Consider the following 23,580-nt stretch of genomic DNA (forward strand, 5'->3'; position numbering starts at 1 on the left):
ATGAACGGTCAGACAATACATCCTTTATAGTACGTAACGTATAGTGAATGGAATGGGCGATGATCCGTTCAGGAGGCAGAGGTCAGTGGTTTGTGCTAGCAATGTTCACGCGAGCGAAAATGAGACAATCGGAGCAATATGACCATTCACCATACAGACTCTACCATTGAAACACCATTGACCATACAATTCCACCATTGAAACACCATTCACCATACAATTCCACCATTGAAACACCATTGACCATACAGACTACCATTGAAACACCATTCACCATACAGACTCTACCATTGAAACACCATTGACCATACAATTCCACCATTGGCACACCATTGACCATACAATTCCACCATTGAAACACCATTCACCATACAGACTCTACCATTGAAACATCATTGACCATACAATTCCACCATTGAAACACCATTCACCATACAATTCCACCATTGAAACACCATTGAGCATAGAGACTCTACCATTGAATCACCATTCACCATACAGACGCCACCATTGAAACACCAGTGACCATACAATTCCACCATTAAAACACCATTCACCATACAGACTCTACCATTGAAACACCATTCACCATACAGAATCCACCATTGACACACCATTGAAATACCATTTACCATTGATGCTACCATTCAAACACCATTCATTAACCATTAGGTTTTTTTGTAAGGGTTGGTCTCTCAAGGGACGTACAAATCATGGTCACAAATCTACAGAATTTACATTTTTTCATAATACATTATTGAAGGAAAAAATATCATCTAAAGATCATAATGGTGAGAGCAGACCATGGCATGAACGGCGTGCCATCGTTAATTCCAACTTAAAGTCAATCTTAGTCTTTGTGAAACACTCCCCTGGTCTACTATAGTTTCCCCCTTTCGTGCAAGTTTGATTTACAAAACGTGATTAAAAAGTCAACATTCATGTACATGTCACTTTCACTTAGTGTTTTATTCCATGGTGTATCGTCTGTTTTTCCTCGGTCAATGAAAGTCCATCTTCATGAAAGTAATAAATTGAGAATAAGAGGGTTAGTCAATTTATAAAAACAAATTCTGGGCAGACTGGATTCATATCTTTAAGCATAATTGTGCAGTTCGCTAAAAACTTTACAATGGTACAGCTACAACCACCGGTCATCAAAAGAGAAAATACTAAAATACATTTATTAAATGTACTTGTACTAGATTTGCTGAATATCTTTCAACTATTACAACCGCAAAAAACTGATCATTGTAAGTTTGTTTCATATTTTGTCCTACCAAGTTTTATATATTTTCCTACGTTCCTACATTAAAAAAAAAAAAAAGATTCTGTAAATAAGTGAACCCTAGCAGAACCATAACCCTAAAAACTTCATACAAAATATACTTCTTAAAATGAACAGAAATAGAAAACGTCTTTGTTAATGTTTAAAAGAAAACATTTAAAGTAGCGGTTTTGTCCTTATACAGAGACAAACAATTGGGTGGAGGGTTACATAATTATGTGATGATCATAGTAATAATATATATCTGTAAAGCGCTTAGGGACATCGTCGGATCGATGTATTGAGCGCTATATATAAACACGGAACACTATCATTATCATTACTTTCTATATATATTAATACCAGTAAATATTATTTCTATTTTAAAATCAATTCCTATAAAACTTTTCCCCTTTTTTTGATATAACAATAATTGTTTATTTAAGTACCCTTTTCCAAGATGTCCTTACTATGCCCTATATCTAGCAATATCGTGGCTTAAGTTATATCTGGTCTACTATATAGTTCCCCTTTTCGTGCAAGTTTGATTTTTTTAAAGTGATTAATAAATCAATATATATGTACTCATCACTTGGTGTTCCACTCCTTGATGGAAAGGGAACATAGTCTCTTCCTTCTGGGGTCAATGGATTTTCATCTACAAAAGAGTTTATAATCCAATGATATATATATATATATATATAAGTGCGAGAATTCTCAACTCTGACAAAGTAAAGTAAAGTACAGCTACGTCTCACGTTCCTAGACCATTTTCTTCACGCCTATATATATATATATATATACAGTGCGTCCCAGAAAAAACGAAACCGAGAAGTATCGATGTTTTATCATAACTTAATCACAACCATAATTAATGAATGATACATATTTAGAAAGCTTAGAGTCTCCTCTTTCAGTTGATGCTACTCACGTGATGCATATTTCATGCATGGGTGATTAAAAGCAATTTGAAGGAAGGAAACCAAAAAGACATTTGGCGGGCGGTATCTGAATTTCGAAGAAAAATTCATATTTCTAGAAAGTTCATTTTCTGCTCTTTCATATGATACCTCAATCAAGAAAAATGAGCCAGGAATAAGAAAGTTCTGTTTGTTTAAAGTAGCCCTTACATTTCATAATTTTAACAAACGAATTCGTTTTCACTGGGTGCCTGCCGTAGCAAAAAGCAGATTTGACAAAAGACTTAACTCCGTTTCGTTGACAATCAGCCATGCATGAAGACTCTCGTCTACGGCTGATTGTCAACGAAACGGAGTTAAGTCTTTTGTTAATTTCGTTTTTTGATAAGGCAGGCAGCCAGTGATAACGAATTCGTTTAATAAAATTATGGAAATGCAAGCACTACTTTAAACAAACAGAACTTTGTCATTCCTCGCTCATTTTTCCTGATTGAGGTGTCATATGAAAGGGCAGAAACTCAACTTTCTAGAAATGTGAATTTTTCTTCGAAATTCAAATACCGCCCGCCAAATGTCTTTTTGGTTTCCTTCCTTCAAATTGCTTTTAATCACTCATGCGTGAAATATGCATCAAGTGAGTAGCATCAACTAAAAGAGGAGACGCTAAGCTTTCCAAATATGTATCATTCATTAATTATGGTTGTGATTAAGTTATGATAAAACATCGATACTTCTCGGTTTCGTTTTTTCTGGGACGCACTGTATATATATATATATTTTTCTTTTTCTTACAAGTGGTGATGTTGATAATGATAGTAACAATTATAATATTTATTATTCTTGTTATTATATTTTAATTATAGGTTTATGCGGCCAATTTTCACATTTACATTCAAGTTTAATACAAGCATTCGAATTCGCGCAAGTTGCACTCGCAGCGTTGAATAAGCTATCAAATTCAAAATCCGTCCATTCAAATTCACTATCCATGCAATCATCAAATGGAAGAGCGTTCGTTTCGTGCAAAGAGCATTCAAATTAATGTAATGCCGGCTAGCGTCTTATTTTTTCGTACGCGAGAGAGCCCAGATTCACCGACCTCTGAAACAGAAAATGCCTATGTTTAAAAAAATACCTTACAGCTTTGAATAAAAAATTATTTGGAGAATAATATTATCATTTTGTATGTGCTGTGAAATTTTCATGAGCTTTGAAGCCAGAATAAGGGAGATACACGAAGGTGGTTATTCAAATTCGTGAATGAGCAAGCATGTTTGAAATATGTTCATTCAAATTAAAATTCAAACGATACTTGGTTACTTTTTCCCTTTCAATTCATCTAAGATTGTACAAATATCACACTTTTCGTGGCATGTTCAAATTATATAAATGCACATCCCAAGATATGCCTAAGATGAGAAAATTTCAAAGTTTTGTTTATTTGTGGTGGACTCGGGTGTACATAATTATGTCTGAGTATAATCATATGTATTATGAAATTGTGTACGCTGATCTTAGGATGGGTGAAGTATGCTTGTTCTTGTAGGGGGCGTTATCCGGGCTTACTGTTCATGTGATTTCACCAGCGTATCTTTATAGGAAGTGTCTTTGTTCTTTAGATGCATAGGTGACTGGTATTCAGCTTATCATATCTGATTAGGCCTACAAAACAAAGTGGTAAAAAATATTATTATCAATACAAAAATTGGGGGGGGGGGGGGGGGGGGCTTGTAAAAGAGAAAAGGGGAGAAAAATTGCATGAGGGAGAGAGCATGGAGAGAGCCAAGGAGCGAGATAGAGAGAGAACGGGGAGAGGGTGCCATGGGGGGGGGGGGGGGGGGGGGAGAGAGAGAGATGGAGAGAGAAATAGTGGGGGAGGGAGAGATATTGGGGAGAGACAGAGAGTGAGAGAGAGGGAATGGGAGAGGGTGGCATGGGAGAGGGAGAGAGATAGAGAGAGTGAGAAAGAAAGAGAGATAGAGACAGAGAGAGACAGAGAGGAGAGAGAAAGGGCGTGATAGGGAGAGAAGGAGAGGAAGACGAACACATAACTGGAATATATAAACATCTTACAAAGAACTATTTTATTGAAAAAGTCTTGTCATTCAGGTTTGTGGAAATGCTTTTCAAAGTAATTTTTTATAATTGAGGGAAAATGCATTTCCGCAGTACTATAGCAGAAATCCCCTCCAAATCACTAGTTTTTATGTTTTAAAACTTGTTTAATGTTTCCATTATTATTTAGAATATGTATACATATTATATTGAAAAAAGGTGTAGTACGGGATATTCATCTATATAACATATAATTAGCGATATGATAATCAAATGCATGATCAAAAGGCAACAATTGTCAGAAAAACAGAGAACATTAACTAAACTGTGGAATTTTCATTGCGAAACAGTGATTAACAATAATTCCAAGTAATGAATTAAGAGAAATCAATGTTTTCTTCTTATTTGGAATCCCTCTTAATATTACACTAAATTGAATGCACGTAGTAGGAAATTGATCACTAAAAAAGTGAAATTTATTTAACCTAACATGAATAAGAGTGCCGATAAAAGAAATTGATTGCTCAGATTTTCAATTTGAATTCCCGAATTCACTTGCGAGCGGCCTCTATGTGAATTTGAATGAAAAAAATGCAAAAATGACCGCAAAAAACCCATATTAGTATTAGTATTAGTATTATTATTAGTATTATTGTCAAGCGCGAAGCCAGGATTTTATTTCTCCCTAGGGATGTGGGTGCAGGGAGGGGGGGGGATGATTTCCCCCTCCCTTTGCGAAGCGCGGAAGCTTTGACGTTTCATTACATTATTAGAGAAAGAAGACGATTCGTTGTACCGTTCTCGACTCTTAATCCTTGTCTAAATTCAGTTTCTTTTGACGTTTCATTAAATTATTAGAGAAAGAAGACGATTCGTTGTACAGTTCTTGACTCTTAATCCTTGTTTGAATCAAGTTCCCCTTCCTCCGCGAGTAGCGCGGAACCTCTGACATTTCATTAAATTATTAAAGAAAGGAGACGATTCGTTGTACCATTCTTGACTCTTAATCCTTGTCTGAATTCAGTTCCCCCCCCCCCTCCCGCGCAAAGCGCAGAAGCTTTGACGTTTCATTAAATTATTAGAGAAAGAAGACGATTCGTTGTACCGTTCTCGACTCTTAATCCTTTTTTTCCCCCTCCGTCCTCTTCCTTTCTTCTTTCTCTTATTTTTTCTTCTTTGGCCTGCGTTTTTTGGGGTGGAGGGGCGACCGCCCCCACCGCCCCCCTGGCTAAGAGCCTGATTATTGTTATTTTCATTATGATTGTTATTATCATTATTGTTTATTCGGAGAAACTAAAGTATTCAATTACCGGCCGCGATGCTGACCCAGTGTGAGATGAGGCCACTTCATACATGAACAAAATGGAGGTGGGGCAAATGTGAAGCAAGGTTTCTGAACACTCATGAAAATGAAATCTGACTTATTGAATTATTATTGTATCTGCCCGGCATTTGGGGAAAACGTCGCGAGTTCATAATTGAATAAAGATCGTTCTATTTTATCACCCGTCCACTTTCGCCTAAGAGCTATGAGAAGAAACCAGAACATGCTCAGCTAAGCTAGGTGCAAGTACATTACTGGAGAATGTCCTGAAGTCACAGATTTTTTCTTTCTTTCTGATATAGTATAATTCCTCACCTCCCCCATACACACACCCTCACCCACACATAACGATAAGTGGAGGCGCAATGACTCCGTGGTAGAGCAGTGGTCTCGCAACCGGGAGGTCCTGGATTCGAAACCAAGTCGATGTGCTAATACCCTTTGGTAATTAGGCATTATAATCCTCATTACCAAGTCCCTCAGGTAGGACTTAAAGCCGTCGGTCACCTGGTCGATTACTTTAATACAATCATACGCATGCTTTCTTAGAAGGTCAGTTAAAGCAAACAAATTAACCAATAATATATGTGCACAGAAATCATACCTCGTCGGCCTCCTCCTTGAGCATTGAGGACAAACTGAGGAAAAGGCTCTTCTGTGGTTTGTTTAATGTCACTGGCTTCAGTTTTGCTTGGTGTTGCTTCATTTTCAGAAGATTCATTCACAGACATGCTTGATGTACCCCTGGGGAGCGAACGCTTCGTTTTGGCGTTGGTTCAACTGATAAATAAGAGTATAATTAATTCACTCAAAATTATAATGGAGTCTGTTTCTTTATTAGAGATCCTTGCAGAACAATAGTGTGTGGCGTAATTCTAGGATGCATGTGCCAATAATTAACTATAGGTGCAAGTAAAACATGCAGCAGTGAATCTAGCTGCTTTCGTCAATTATTGGAGACGAAACGAAAGGCATCCATTCAGAGGCTGTCACAACGTTGACTGGAAGGGTGTTCCATGTCTTCACAGTTCATAGTTAGGTCTATAAAGTAGTTCTATTGTTAACCGGAATAAGGCCGGGCTATTTGAAGTCTTACTACGGCCGGGGGGGGGGGGGGGGGGGGGGGGGGGGCATTATGGCACCCCCCATAAGATCTCGGCCGTTTTAAACGGCGGATCTCCGCGAAAATGTGCACGCATGTCAAGTGAAGTGTATAGAACAATATGATAATTTCAATTTTTTGAAAAAAATCCCTTATTTGCATATTCATGGTAATTTATGCAAATAACGTCATAAAATCACATTTTTACCCATAAATCCTATATTATTCATATTTAAGCATTCTTTTTCACTACATATATTCATTAGACCATTTGAAACAATAATACGACAAAAAAAAATTGGAAGAGCCAGCTTATTCCTTATGTTATCTCTTGTTTTGATAATTTCTTATGTATTTCATTGTTTTTTTAACTTATTTATGTTATTGTTTTTTTCTTTTTTCATTTCTTCCTACAATTCAACTATTTTGACTCCCAAAACAACCACCTAAACTTTAAACAAGACCCAATAACCAATGTTTGATCTATTTTTAGGAAAAATGACATTTCCATATGTTTTGTACACAAATCACCAAAATGAGCGATTTTTGGGCTGACATGCAAAGACAAAAGGTCACGTGACCTTGTAACTATAGGTCCGATTTTTTTTTTTTTTTTTTTTTTTTTTAAAGATGCGCAAGACTCTAAAGAAAAAAGTCAGCGAGCGGCGAGGCGCCATCCATATGCGTTCTCGAACAATCAGAAAAATCGTGGAGGGGGGGGGGGGCCATAATGGCCCCCCGGCCTTATTAGGGTTAAGTCCATTGAACAATGGCGGTTCGAGGGGAATTTTTCTCGAAGTTAAGCCCAATTTTCGGAAATTTTGAAAAAAACGGACCCATCTTTAGGATATTTTTGTCAAATATGGGACCCATGTTTAGGGATTTTTTTGTGTGAAAAAGTGACCCACTAGAGCGGCACACCCCCGTATGTCTTAATATGTGAGTACTCCCCCCCCCCCCCCCCCCCCCCCCCCCCCCCACGGATCAAAGAGATATAAGTCAGAAATGTTCAGAATATTAGCTTCCTTAATTAGTAGGAGCAAATTATCCAGTGGTGTAAATAATTTGTAGTGCTATTTTTTGTGTATAGTAATAAAACTCTGTTTATTTGAGTTTGGAGGAGTTCCCATGGGTCAGAATTCCATAGTTTGAATAAGGTAATATAAGCGATGAGTGATTAAAAGCATGTTATTAGTTTTTTCAAAGTTCAACGAGAGTTAGTGCGAAAAGGATAAAAGATAAATTATCTGAAAATCGGGCAATCATTAATATAAATTGTAAATAATAACGGTTTGAGAATTGGCCTTGTGACACTCTACACATAAATCATTTTTTTTGAAGAATCAGAACCATCGATTGTAACAAATTGCTTCCTGGAAAATAAATAGTTTTTGAACCACTCCAAGGCTGCTGCTCTCACACCATAATGTGAGAGTTTATATATGAGGATATCATGGTATATGGTGTCTGCCTCGTAAACGTTCAAAAATATACCTAGGCTATGTGTGATTGGTCAGGCACCAACAACTGCACCAACAGCACTACACTGCCACTAACGTACATCATCATACACCTCGGCTCTATATATATACAGCCAGCATATCCATAAGCACCACCACCACAAACAAGCACACCTAGCTCCATACCAGTCTACCAGGCCATGATCTAGTACTACATGTATATACCGCACGTACATCGAAACCAACGCTCATATAAACCGCTTCAAGTTCAACCAGCATCAACACAAATCACCACCATCGGCGCCATAAAAAAAATCACAACAATAAAAAACACCAACACCAATGATATACCGAAACGATCATGCACTCACCTCTTTTTATGTTTAAGGTATCTTACCTACCTTATCCTAGTATTATTCTTCCGTGTTAACAGGATCGTACATTAAGACGTGTGTATCACTCCCTCACTCAGTCACGTACCATGCAAAGTTAGTAGTATTGAGCAGTGTCACAGTACAGCACATCGTTATATCCATTTTGATAGTTAAATCAAGGAGCTATTATCTCATTTGGTATCTCCTCGGCCTCGGTAAGATATATGAACAAGAAAGAAAAGGGAATGAACAAAGCACAGGGAAAGAACATGTACAGGCTAGGCTTGTGTGTAGATTGCTAGCCTAGGCCTAGAGTGGTACTTGGTGGGCGCTTATACACTGAGCTGTCGGGCGCGCGCTTAATGACGTCATGGGGAATCCCCCTAAAATGTTTTGGCATGTTGCCAATATGCGGTTACTGCATAGAAATGAGTTGAACTGATTGATTGATTGATTTTTATTCGACAAGCTTCCAATATACAACAATATACAATAATAACAGATCAAAAATAAGTCAGCTTGAACAGGATAACCCACGAAAGCTCGAGAGCTTATTTCCAGTGGGGTCCCTTACAGACATGTATACAATTAATAAATTAAAATAGTAATATTTACAGACAGATAAGAAAATTAAAAGAACTACTTATTAAAGATAATAATAACAACATTAAACTGATGATAGAAATGATATTAAGTACAAGAAGAAAAAGAAGAAGGAGAAGAAGAAAAGAGGAGAAGGAAGAAGAGGAAAATAATGATGAATTTGTAGAATTTCTATAACGTACGAAAACATAAGTATATACAACATGAAAAAGTATGAACCGACAGAAGAATAACAATTTCAATCATATAACATGTCATTCACTTCTCTTCTCTGACTGTCAAGTATTAGGTATTCCTTTAATTTCCTCTTAAAATGATCATAGTTTCCTATTTCTTTTACACCATTGGGAAGGGAATTCCAATGTTTTATGGCATTGTAATAAAACGAATTTCCAATACTACCTACTCTTTCTGGTAAGTTAAAGTTGAATCGTCTATTTCTTGTATTATAATCATGTACGTCAGTAACAAGATCGAAGTTGGATCGAATATAATGATTCGCCCTAGTATGATATATTTTATGCACGTGATGCAATGCGAGTTGTTTTGATCTTTGGTCGACTTCAAGAAAACCAGCTTTAGAAAGTTCGCTATAGCCAACATGAGTTCTTGGACCAGAACAGTTGATAAATCTCACCATTTTGTTCTGTATAATCTTCAACTTCTTTTGATCTGACTTGTTTATGTTACTGTACCATGCAGGGTTAGCATAGTCAAATAAACATTGAATAAGAGCAAAACAGAGTGTACGTCTTGCTTTTAAATCCATACAACTTTGATATCTGTACAAAAATTTCAGACGAGAATTTGCTTTTTTTACAACTGATTCTACTAAAGATGAAAATGAAATTGCGCTAGCCAACTCAATGCCTAAATACTTCACAGACTCTTTTCTCTTGATTGCTTGATTATTGTGTGTCACTTTGAATTCAAATGACTTTTTAGAACTACTTTTAGAACAAAATAAAATGCTTTCTGTTTTTCCCAAGTGTAAAGAAAGCTTATTATCAGTCATCCAATCGACACACGTAGACAGCTGTTCACTGAGCTTTTCCTCAATATATTTAGGATCAGGATTTGAATAGAGTAGTACGCTGTCATCTGCGTACAATAATAGTTTGAAGTCTTTTATACAAATACACATATCATTTATATAACTTGAAAATAGAATTGGGCCTAAAATACTTCCCTGAGGAACACCGCATGTTATAGGCATTAGTTTGGAACGAATATCATGAATGGCCACTACTTGGTGCCGATTAGATAAGTAGGATCTGAACCAATCTAAACTTGCCTTATCAAAACCCATTAGTTGTAACTTCTTCAATAAGACGCAATGATTAACTGTATCAAAAGCTTTTTGCAGATCAAGGAGCACCATACCAACAAAGCGTCCTTGGGAAGTTTCTCTCCTCAAATAATCAGTCAAATGAATTAGACATGTTTCAGTCGAATAATCATGTCGAAAACCAGATTGAAATTCATAAATTATATCATTTTCTTTGAAGTATCTTTCAATTTGAACACAGACCGATTTTTCTAGAATCTTTGATGCTACGCTTAAAACACTAATAGGTCTATAGTTGCTAACATCAGTTTTATCTTTCTTTTTATAAAGTGGAGTCACTTTTGCTATTTTCATATCTTCTGGAAAAGTACTCGTCAAGATAGATAGGTTCATTAAGTAACTTAGAGGCTTAAATAAAACCTTCGCACCATCTTTTAGAAATTTAGCTGGAATCAAGTCTAACCCAGTACTTTTTGATACATTCAACTTACGTAACTCTTTGAAAACAAATTGTTCACTGATTGGTAATAACTCGAAGCTGTTTTCACGTACACCTTTTCTTTCGTAAAAGTCACGAATACAATCATTGTCTGCGCTGAAAAAGTCTTTGGAAGGGGGGAGTTTGTCTACTAATTTGGCAGCCACATTTGTGAAATGAGAATTGAATTCATCAGCGATGGCCATCTTATCATGACATAATTCCCCATTAATTTTAATGACAGATTCTTGTTCTTTTCGCTTCTTATTTTTCAATCCTAAGCTTTTTAGATTCTGCCAAAGTTTTTTCGAATCTTGTTTATTTTCTTCTATCTTGTTTTGTAAGTAATCGAGTTTAGCCTTTTTCACCTCTCTTTGGACCATATTTCTTAATACTCTGTATCTTTTATAGAGCTTCTCATCTTTTGCTCTTTTCCTCCATTTTTTGTATACTATATTTCTCTCTTGAATTAGGGAAAGAATATCTTTAGTCACCCAAGTTTCTGATCTTTGTTTTATTCTTATCCGTTTCAGTGGCGCTATCATATTCAAATTTGAGATAAAAACATGTTGAAATATTGACCATGCCTCATTTACATCTGTACAGTCAGTTATTCGTGACCAATCAACAACAGATAGTTGAAGATTGAAAGACTCTTCTGTATATTTTTTCATGGATCTGATATCATTAGTCCTGTGATGACCTATAGCCAGTCTAACATTTTTCCGTGTACAGAAAGTAAAATAATGGTCGCTAATACCTAGATCAATGACACCACTTTGACTTATTTTATTTTCTTTGGTACAACCAACATGATCCAATAGAGAAGAACATGTAGGTGTAACGCGTGTTGCCTCTTTAATGAGTTGACTAAACCCATGAAGACTCAACAAGTCAATATATTTTTTAGCTGAATGAGAACATACTATTAACAATTGTTTTAATGCAGAACCGGCGTGTTGTGGTCATTAATTGATTATTTTCTGCCAGTTTTTTTTATGTGATTTTTTTTCATAGTACTTTGTTGATTCTTCATTAAAAGGTATGATATATGCCTAATTGTCGAAAAAAGTTGTCTTTCACATGACGAAAGTTGGGGCCCGGATGCGTTATTTTCTTCTGCGGCACAGATTGGGGCTTTTTTTTTATAAAGAGGTCTTGATTTAACCCTAACCCTAACCCTAACCCCAAACTTTCCCATAGGCTCAACACGCACCTAACCCCAATCTGTGCCGCCGAAAAAAATAACGCGGCCCGGATCGAGTTGGCCGGCCTGTTTTCAGCACTCGCTCTCGTGGAGAATATTGGAGAGGAGGGTTGATTTACATGCACTGCAACAATAAAATCGTAGATTTTCTCACATTAATTACGCCGATATAGTTGTCATATATAGGCTTATATTATAGGAAGATATTTTTTAGGATTGGGGAATCCCGGGGGGGGGGGGGGGGAGGATCGACCGCATGTCGATTTAGGTGAGGATCGAGCGCCGAGGGGGAGGCAGGGGGGGGGGGGGGGGGGGACTTTTTCAGGTCCTCGATCCCCAAGTGCCCATTTTTAATAGGACAAGTGCTCCTTTTCATTTAAAAGAACTGCCTATCCACCTTCTATTAAGTTCCCCTCTTCTGCGTGCACATGCATGCACCTCCGCCATTTTTTTTTTTATAAGATCCCCTACACTTTATCATAAAATGTCCCTTTTCACCTCTGATTAATGAAAATCTGATAGTGCCCTTTCTCCTTCGACAATCACCCTTTTCCCCTTGCATGTCATTCTCATAAGTACCCCTATCCCACCTCTGACAGTTACACATTGTACTTTAACAAGTGCCCCTTTTCCTGTGTAATAATTGCCCCCTTCCCCTTCTGATAAGTGCTCCTTTTCTTCTGTGGTGAGTGCCCCTAGCTGTTCACCCGTGAGAAGTTCCCTTTTTCTTCTGATAAGTGCCCACTATCTAAATCTGACAGGTGCCCCTTTTCATTTCATTTCTGGTGAGTGCCCACTATCAAAATCTGACAGGTGCCCCTTTTCATTTCATTTCTGGTGAGTGCCTCTTTTCAGCGAGAAATTCTCCTTTTCACCTTTAATATTGTCCCCCTCTTTTACTTCGACTCGTGCCCCCCCCCTTTTTTTAAGTGAACTTTTTCTTTCTGATAAGTGCCCTTTTCCCTTTGTAATAAGAACCCATTACCTTTCTCTTAAATATCACCTTTTTAAACCTCTGATAAGTGCCCCTTTAGTAAAACATTTCCTTCAGATAAGTGCCCCTGTTTACAGAACCCTTTTCCTTCAACAGATGCCCCATGCCCCCATTTCAATTCTCAGAAGTGCCCTTTTTCATCTCTGTTGAGATTTAAAAAAAGTAAAGTAAGTATATTACAAACTGATAGGATTACTTGGGTTTGATGCTGCTTATAAGTATCGGTTATTACTTTGGTTTGTTTTCCTTCTTTTAAATAAAAGACAGCATAGGTAAAGATTTCAGTCTTGACCTATTGTCGGGGATTAAAAGTAATATTTATTGTAATTGATTTATATGTGTATCAACTGTATGACCTTCCATCATTATCTTAATTTTTCCTCATCTGACATAAGGGATGAAGAAGACGAAGACATTTCAAAATAATAGACAATAAAATTGACTGAGGAAATGCAAGATTTGAAAGGGGAAAATAATGATTTTTTTAATAGAAATTGTGCCTGATCGTACGGATGTCCAGATACTGTACATGTTCAAATCCCCAAAGCAGGCTGGCTCAAATCCTTTCAATCCATTAATTGCCCCGTGCCCGAGGAACAAACTCTCTGAATTTCTGGAAAAAAGCCCTCACATGACCTCGATCTTCAAAACACATCTGAAATCTCTGCAAATCTTAATGTGTTGTAATAGACCGAGCACTTTGTATCCACTTTGGAAGGCGCTTTCGAGGTCCAAAAATTACATGTATTTTAAAATGTGTGTTCTTATTATTTAGATGATGACGATTGTTATTACCGGTATGTAAATGTAGCTCATCTCATAATATAGCAGTCCATGCAGTGTCTCCTTTTAAAGACAATTTTAGGCCGCAGGTGGTGTCGGGGGCATTATGTTTTCCGGTTGTCCGCGTCCTTCCCGCATTTTAATCGCGATATCTCAAAAACCATTCAAGGTATGAACTTCAGACTTGACGATAGAATGAATCACCATATGAAGATGATCTGATTATAATTTGGGTAAACAGGTCAAAGGTCACAGAGGACAATTACTGAAATTACATGTTTTAGCCTTGCTATTGCGATATAGCAAGAACCACTAGAGATATGAGATACAGACTATGTGATAATATGTATCATCATTGGAATATTGGAGAAGGTGAATGGTCAAAGATCTATTTTTTCTGAGGGATCCACAAACTACAAGCACTGCTTTTTAGTGGATTCCCCCATTTCCTCAGAAATTAAGAATTTCTTGTAACAATTTTATTATGTGCAAAGTGTATTTGTATAGATACCAGAAAAAAATGAATTATGTATGAACAATTTTTAATTACTTTTGTTTATCTTTCTGTTGGAAATGAAATAATTGAATTGAATCATAGACGCCCATTTCTGAAATTACAGGTTTTATCCTTGTTTTAGCAATATTTTAAGAACCATTAGAGTTATAAGCCTCACACTTGGTGATAGTATGTATCACCATAGGAAAACAGTCCAAGTAGGCTGAAGGTCACAGAGGTCAATTTCTTGAATTAAAGGTTTTTCGCCTCGGTAACGCAATATCTAAACTTGGAGACAGTACTACTATTAAACAAAATACATTTTGGTGCTAGAAGGTCAAGATCATAGTCATCATCAGTTGACATTTGATTATAGGCTTTTTGTTTTCATTGTATGTCACAAATATTTACATCCATTTCCTATACTGAATTTAGGGTGGAGGCATATAGAAGACGCAGTCACATTAGTACCGTTTGATTATCCTTTGATCCAGAATGTTAGGGATTTGAATATGTATAGAAAGAGAAAAAAAACAGTCTTAGAGTCAATTTTCAATGTAGTACATTCATTCATTCATTCGTTCTTTCAAAATGGTTTATTCAAATACTTTCCTTGTGGCCACAAGGCCGAATGGTGACAGTTTACAATTACAGTACAATGTTATTTCAAAATGTACATTAAAAACATTGAAAATAAAAAGGCTTATTAGAGTATCATGAATTGAATAAAAGCAACTGCATAGAATGATCAAGAAATGGGCATTAAAATCAATAAGACACGTTGAATTAAATAAAGTAAAATATGACGATAGAGGGAAAAGGAAACATAGAACAATGATGAAGGAGAGAGGGAGAGAGAGGAGAGAGAGAGGGAGAGCGAGGAGAAACAAAAGGGGAAGAAAAGAGATTTTAAAAAAGGAGACATGAAGAGAGAAGAAAAGACGTGTGTGAGAGGAGATAGATAAGAGAGAGATGGAGATAGATAGAGAGAGAGAGTGAAAGAGAACGAGAGAGATGATAAAAACAGAGAAAAAGGGAAGGAAAAAAGAGAAAGTTAAAGGAGTGAAATGAATATACAACAGATAACTTAAACAAGATGCAAGAAAAAATATAATCCTCAATATCAAGATAAAAGTGTAATCTTAAAATACTTAAGGCACATTAGATTAAACATTGGTTTCTGATTAAACATTCTAATCAATTATATTTGTTGTAATATAATAGTACTGTACAATGAAGTAACTAAAACATGTTGAACAATATCATGCAGCTATTGCATAAATACTGGTAAACAGAAGGTTTATGCCTTCTTTCTTTTCATGAATTTTCATTTAGTACTGTGATGAAATATGGAATTCCACTATCCTTTTATAGTCTGTTTGTACATGCAGCATCAATACAAAAATATTAAAAATAGAAGAATCATATTATTACAGCATTAACATAATTTTGTCCGTTCCTTATTATAATTGATCAACTGGAATGCTATTTCATATACACACTGTATGTATATCTTAAATATATACATATATATACTATATTCTGTACAAATAGATATGGCATGGGAAAGAGCCACAAAATTATTATCGTAAGAATATATACATATATACATTATATTCTGTACAAATAGATATGGCGTGGTAAAAAGCCACACTTTACATCATAAAAACTGCTGTGGCTTGGCTTCGTCATACATGAGTGGGCCTCAAGATGAATATAGGTATGTCATTCCAATAAGATTACGGCAAAACATACTTGTACAGTTGATAGAATTTTGCTTGAGATTAATACGTTGATCAGTGTATTTGTCAGGTAATCGGTTGTCAGCATTTAATGTTTTCTCTAACCTTTTTTTTCTCCCTTTGGCATGGCTTAAATCATCAAATCATCCATGTTTGAAAATTCTGCAGGACCGCCAACATTAATTACTACTGTCCCTATAAGCAAAGCTATTGCTTATTTTGCTGTCAATAGAAACTTTATTCTGTGTCGCCCCATGGCATATAACCATGAAACACTGATTACAGGTACATGCATAAACGAACGAGACCTGAAACTTTGAAGCCACATTCATGTATATCAATATTCTGGCAATCGCCACCTACTCTTCTGTAATCTTTATATCTTATCTAGTATATTTTGCTGATGGAATTATATCAAAAGACATCAGTTGGTAAATCCTGAATATGTCATATATTTCATTGTATTAAATTCTAGTGCATTCAATATTTGTATGATAGCTAATGTTTACATATTATTTACAGTTATATTAAAGCAGGGTTGCTTCTTCAGTTAACAAACTGCTATTCCTGAGGGCCCTACACAATATATTTCAATTGAAGACATAAAAACATAAGAAACAACGGTTATGAAAACAAAGATAAATAACATTAGAAGAAACATGCATACAATATGGTAAAGTGTAACTATTTATAAACATATGGTATGATCAAAACATCCAACTGTTAAATTATTAAATTGTCCAAGTACTGATTACTGACGTTGAAAAGAAAATGATGTAAGAAAAAGCAGAATGATGAGTGGGGATAGACCGAGGGAGAATACATGTATGTTATGAAGAGACTTGGTGAAGCACTCACCTTCTCAGTAAAGATTACGTTATGAAACTCTAAAAAATTACATGTATATTGATGAAGAGACTTGGTATTAAAAACACTCACATTCTCAACAGTGATTAAATTATGAAACTCCTTCATATTGATTAATAAAACAAGGTTATCAAATATTAAAGTGAAAATGGATGGTAAGTACAAGCAGTTTTGTATCAAATAAGCACATATATGTATGTCTGAAGTTATGTATTTTATTGCCAAGGCAACAATATGCTTAAGGCATGTCCAAATTAATCAAAATAATCAAATGCATCAGTCTGTCAGCCTCATAAGGAAATATCTTTAAATTACTGTCAACTATATAAAATGATACATGTTTCAGGCTTCTTGTGAAGGACACAACCATACCAACATTCTGTATTCCACTATACAGTTTAACCTGAACCTTGGTCTAAAACAAAATAGACCTTGTACTTTGTTAATAATACTACCTTGTACTTTGTTAATAATAATAATTACTAATAATATATATGTTATTACTCTGGTCATCAATTTCAGGCTTGCATTCTCCATTCCCTGGGGAGCATTTTAGCCAGGTGTCATTTCACTCTCCCTTTGATAAACCTGCGATTTTGATCAAAAGTCTAAACACAGTGTCACGTTTGAGATTGACTAGAATACGGGCCAAAGAGTTCATACTGCACCCGTTGGAAGCTTCACATGATTACTTTACATACTTCACTAAATGTCTAACCCCTGCATCCACAAGGATGATCTTAAGCTGGGCCATATCACCACCTGTCCTTGTCTTCCATTGTGCCAAGCAATCCCTCGTAGCTATCTGGAAGTCATTGCTAACCCCCAGTAGGATGCCTTTGGCTTTGTCGTATGTGATGCCAAGTTCTGTGCATAGCTTTATGTAACTCACAGAAGGCATGTGTTCTGACAGTTCGTTAAGTATTCTATCTGATTCAAGATCAGTCCTGAGAAATGAAAAAAACGATTAATACAATCTTTGCAACCTGATGGTGTCACTTCATGTTTATGGGTGTAAGTGTGGAGTGCCACGAGTGTCATCAAGTTTGCCAGACATCGGTGGTACACTAGAATCCACTATTATCATTAATAGTAGTAGTGGTAGTATTAGTATTATTACTATAATTATTATCATCATCATTATTCTTATTAATATCATTATCATAAGTTATTATTATCAATATTATCAGATATTATAATATTATTATCACTATCATCAGTTATTATTATCAATAATATCTGTTATTATTATGATATTATTATCATTATTTCTATTATTATTATTATTATTAATCCATGATTGTCTTGCTCTTTCACAAAAAAACATTACCCCTTTTTCTAACTCTCAGTAGAAATTTGGGGATCACTTTTGGAAACAAGAGAAATCCCTCCCTATAAATAATATACTAAAAAAACTTTAAAAAAGAGAGAAAAACAAAATTCCACTTGTTCATAACAAATTGTGTGTATCATTGTAGACTTATAGTTTAGCACTGATCTTGAGATTACATTGCAAAAAAAACTTGAGAAGCAATTCGAAAAGGCTGATTATGTAATACATGATCAAAATCAAAAGATCGACTAATTCTTGCTGAATAACACATGCACTACACACAAATATTTGGTCCAAACTTTTTGTTATTGTAAAATTCCCAAGAAGATGGATTTCGAAGAGCAATGCCATTTAGACCTGAGTTCTGCTAGGATATTCTTCTTGTGAAATCTCACAAATTTTTCTTCACTTTTACCAAAACAAAGCCTTCTCTTTAAAATATATTATAGATTGGTTACATACCATGATAGAGTTGACACCCCTTCTGCTGCTGCTGCTGTTGTTCCCATATCTTTATTTCAAACAAAGAGAAAAGATGAAAAGATAGAAGATTGTAAATTCGTAAATTTATTAAAAAAGCCAAGTCCATTATGGATTATGTCAGGAAAGCACAATATATGATTAGATTTAGGCTGGTCTTAAATTCCAGATTCGATAACATGGGTAATAATATTTCTGTAATGCACTTCAAGACATTGTAGATGTATTAAGCAGTATACATTATATACCCAGAATATTCTTCTTACTATCATTAATTGTATTACAAAATATAGACAAATAAATATTGGCTGATATTTATTGCTTATTGTTTTAAGATACTTTGTGGGTTCCATATTATATTTCTCCCTATTAAATAGGGTAGGGGAAACCAAGGTACGGATTGACACGTGCACATCCTAATCAGTTATACAGGGAATCAAAATCGCAGTTATGAGTAATAATACTGATAATGTTAATGATGATGATAATGATAACTAGAAATATTGCAATCTGTATTGCTGCGCAATGCAAATGTATCCCCCGGCAGTGGCAGTGATTTTTGTGTCATCCTGATGTTCGAAGGAGGGACAAAGACTAGTGACTCGGACTATTGTCAAGACTAGGAGCAGCATCAATTTGAAGGAAATCTGTCAAGAAATGATGCAGTTAGACCAAACACTATAGTGCACACAAGACATCCATCAAAATATGACCTTTGGCCCTATAAAAGACGGAACACTGGAGGCAGAATCACCAAAATCTATAGGCTTGTAGATTACACCAAGATACACCTTCGTTTAAAATTTGAACAAAATCCCTTGAAAATGTAGCCCTTAGAGCGCACACAAACCATCCACAAAAATATGGCCTTTTACCCTATAAAAGACGGAACACTGGGGGCAGCATCACCACAAATTAAAGGTGTGTAGATTATATCAAGATTCCATACAAAATTTGAAAGAAATCCGTCAAGGAATGTGGCTGTTAGAGCGCACACAAGAATATGACGCGGCGGCAGTGGAAGCGGCGGCGTAAGGCTGCTGAATCTAAAGTAACCCACCGGCATACTGCCGGGGGATACAATGATAACAACGATAATAACAACAATAACAATACTGATGACGGTAATGGTGATAATGATAATAATTATGAATAACACAGAGCATATACGTACCATCATATCGCAAGTAAAAAAGAATCTCAGTAGGGTCAGAGAGAGACTTTTTTTTATTCAAGGTGAATTGTAGAATATTTTGGCTTGCCCCTGACTCCAGTGGCTTCACTTTAAAGGTGAATCGATTTCTATCAAGGCGGTAGATATCACTTGTACCAAGTCTCTATTTTAAAAGAAGAAGGAATTCAAGGAAATAATTTTATTTCAAAATTTATTTCCATTAAAAAACAACTGATGGTGTATAACATATGTAGCTAAAACTGAATAAAACGACCACTTTCAAATGGTATATAAATTTCATAATCATGCATGGACAAACAGGAATTAATAAGAAGGTGAGAGAAAGATAGAGAGGGACAATAGGGTGAAAGGCATTGAAATGCCCTGTCTGCTGGTCCCTCTTGAATCGAAATTTTTCTGAGTTCTTTGAACAAAAGTAGGCAAAATAATGTCGATTACACGCTTCTATGAAAATAAAATTGAAATCATGGATGATAAGAATTCACTAAATAATTTTGTGTATCAAAAGAATGAAATTAAGCAGAAATGTAATGAGTACCGTAGATACTTGAAATACACTGGACATAAAAGATATGAGAGTTAGGTTTTTACCCAGTGTAGCTGTGCACAGACTGTATTCTGCTAACTTCATAATGTTCTCTAAATATCCCGTTTTTTAAAAACCATTCATAATCATGGAAAAGGGAGACACTCCCTTAATGCTAGGAGTCCACTGGGCCAGCGCCAGTTGGTGCCAGTTTGCGCCAATGCAATTTACTGTGGCGCCTAGTGTCGCCAATGAGGTGCCTAGTGGCGTGTAGTGGCTCAAACTGCCTCCCAACTGGCTCGTGGTGGCCCGTAACGGCACCAAATTTGAATGTGGCGGCAAGAAAATGTCAAAATGTTTGAAATTTTCGTCGCGCCACTTGCATCGAGCAATCAGCGCCAAGTGTCTGCCAAGTGGCACCAAATGGCGCGAACATATCGCCCTTTGGCGCAAACAATCCGCCTATTGGAATCCACATGGCGCCACTTGGCGCCAAATGTGCAGTGGCGCGAGCCAAACGGCACCCGAGGGCCGATTGGTGACTACTTCGTGCCAAATGCCACCTGGTTGCCCGCCATTCGGCGCCACTTGCCGCCTATCAAAATTGTAAATATTTAGTACAGATGTTGTTCATATACAGCAGCTGAGGAGGGTCTGAACCAGGTAGCTGATGGCCGGTATTTATATAGTCGGCAAGTAGCGCCAAGCGGCGGCAAGTTTAAACCAATTTGGCAACCTTTGGCACAAACTAATCACCAAGTGGCGCAAAGTAGCCGTCTATTGGCGCGAATGGCGCCAACAGGGTGAATTTTGGAATCAAATGGTCGTGTAATGGTACGAACTGGCGCAAACTGGCGCAACATTTTGGAGCAAGCCGGGTGGCATTTGGCGCACGCCATATGGCACCCAGTTTATTCCACTTGGCGACACATGCCGAGCGGACATTAATTCGGCGCCATGCACAGCGAGCCACTACGCGCCAATCACATTATCTTTGGCGCGAACTGGCACCAACTGGCGCTGGCCCAGTGGACTCCTAGCATTAAAAAAAAACATTAAAAAAACAGACTAGCAGAAAGGGTATGTGTGTGTGCATGTAATATTGAATGAAATAAAAATAAAAATTATGAAAAACAAAAACGTGTGTAGATATACATTTGTGCTGGTGTGTTGGGTGGGTGTTGGTGGTGTGTGTGTGTGTGTAAATATCTATGTAAGGGGGGGGGGGGGGTGGGAAGTATGGAAATGGCAATACAAAAAATGAGATCTTTACAATTTATCTATTTATCCACATCTACCTTTCAAATACAGAACGTATACCTTTTCGCCAATTTCCTTTGGGCCGTCAAACAACTTGACTTTGATATCTCCATACTTCCATTCTATGAACATTGGCTGGGGTGGGTCAAGTTCTCTGTTCTCTTTCATTTCTTCTTTTATTTTCTGTTGAAGGAAAAAACAAATTATATAAGGTTGAGAAGATCCCTCTCTCTTTTTATATATTTATATGTATATATGTATATATACAGTGCGTCCCAGAAAAAACGAAACCGAGAAGTATCGATGTTCTATCATAACTTAATCACAACTATAATTAATGAATGATACATATTTGGAAAGCTTAGAGTCTCCTCTTTCATGTGATGCTACTCAGATAATGCATATTTCACGCATGAGTGATTAAAATCAATTTGAAGGAAGGAAACCAAAAAGACATTTGGCGGGCGGTATCTGAATTTCGAAGAAAAATTCACATTTCTAGAAAGTTGAGTTTCTGCCCTTTCATATGACACCTCAATCAGGAAAAAAGAGCGAGGAATGACAAAGTTCTGTTTGTTTAATATAGTGCTTGCATTTCCATAATTTTATCAAACGAATTCGTTTTCACTGGCTGCCTGCCTTATCAATAAACGAAATTAACAAAAGACTTAACTCCGTTTCGTTGACAATCAGCCGTAGACGAGAGTCTTCATGCATGGCTGATTGTCAACTAAACGGAGTTAAGTCTTTTGTCAAATCTGCTTTTTGCTACGGCAGGCACCCAGTGAAAACGAATTCGTTTGTTTAAATTATGAAAATGTAAGGGCTACTTTAAACAAAGAGAACTTTGTTATTCCTGGCTCATTTTTCTTGATTGAGGTATCATATGAAAGAGCAGAAAATGAACTTTCTAGAAATGTGAATTTTTCTTTGAAATTCAGATACCGCCCGCCAAATTACTTTTTGGTTTCTTTCCTTCAAATTGCTTTAAATCACTCATGCGTGAAATATGCATTATCTGAGTAGCATCAGCTGAAAGAGGAGACTCTAAGCTTTCAAAATATGTATCATTCATTAATTATGGTTGTGATTAAGTTATGATAAAACATCGATACTTTTCGGTTTCGTTTTTTCTGGGACGCACTGTATATATATATATACAGTCAACAATTCATACCCTTACCAATCTTTGTAAATGTTTATGGAAGTATGTGGAAAATGGATTTGTTGTATCTATACATGTGTTTATATATGTCGACAGATGTATACCGATACAAATATATATTACCGGTATTATTATAATTTTTTCTTAAATTTCAGTGGGGAATCCAAAGGACAAATTGAGTAAATTAAGAAAATGTGTCATTATTTATGCCCCCAGCCACTCATTCAGACTACAAAAAACAGCTCAAAATGTGCTGAGTTTGGTTTTTTTTTCTTCAGAGAACTTTTCATTCTCTTATCAATTTTTTATGCAATTTTTTTTTTTGTACATTTATATTCATATACCAATTTTATATTTATACTGGGGTCTAATCTTTGTATCTGTATAATAGAATCACTACATTTTCTGTACCGAAGTTAAAAATCTGTGTTAACCATTAATCTTTAATTGTTTAAATGACTCATTATCTTCCATGGCCAATGTTACAGTTGTCTCCTCTTCCTCTACCACTTCTACTTTCCCACCTCCTTTCTTCATCTCACCCTTATCTTTACTTCTCAATCCTCTTTCTCCTTTTGCTTTTGCTTCTTATAATGGTTCTCATTTGTTATAGTCTGGTTGAAATGTTATAACCTTTTCCTTAGAGTAGCTATTACCTAGA

At 36.2% G+C, this 23,580-nt stretch overlaps 1 long non-coding RNA gene across 1 annotated transcript; it reads right to left on the reverse strand.

Moving 5' to 3' along the window:
• Nucleotides 1-18,754: 18,754 nt before the first annotated feature.
• On the reverse strand, nucleotides 18,755-21,927 carry LOC115921485. Its single transcript, XR_004062900.1, has 3 exons — nucleotides 21,815-21,927; nucleotides 19,948-20,110; nucleotides 18,755-18,804 (listed from the first exon to the last, which is right to left on the reverse strand). It is a non-coding gene; the product is annotated as an uncharacterized LOC115921485 (long non-coding RNA).
• Between the last annotated feature and the right edge of the window lie 1,653 nt (nucleotides 21,928-23,580).

The sequence above is a fragment of the Strongylocentrotus purpuratus genome, unplaced genomic scaffold, assembly GCF_000002235.5.
Source record: "Strongylocentrotus purpuratus isolate Spur 01 unplaced genomic scaffold, Spur_5.0 spur5_scaffold_1, whole genome shotgun sequence".
Lineage (NCBI taxonomy): Eukaryota > Metazoa > Echinodermata > Echinoidea > Camarodonta > Strongylocentrotidae > Strongylocentrotus > Strongylocentrotus purpuratus.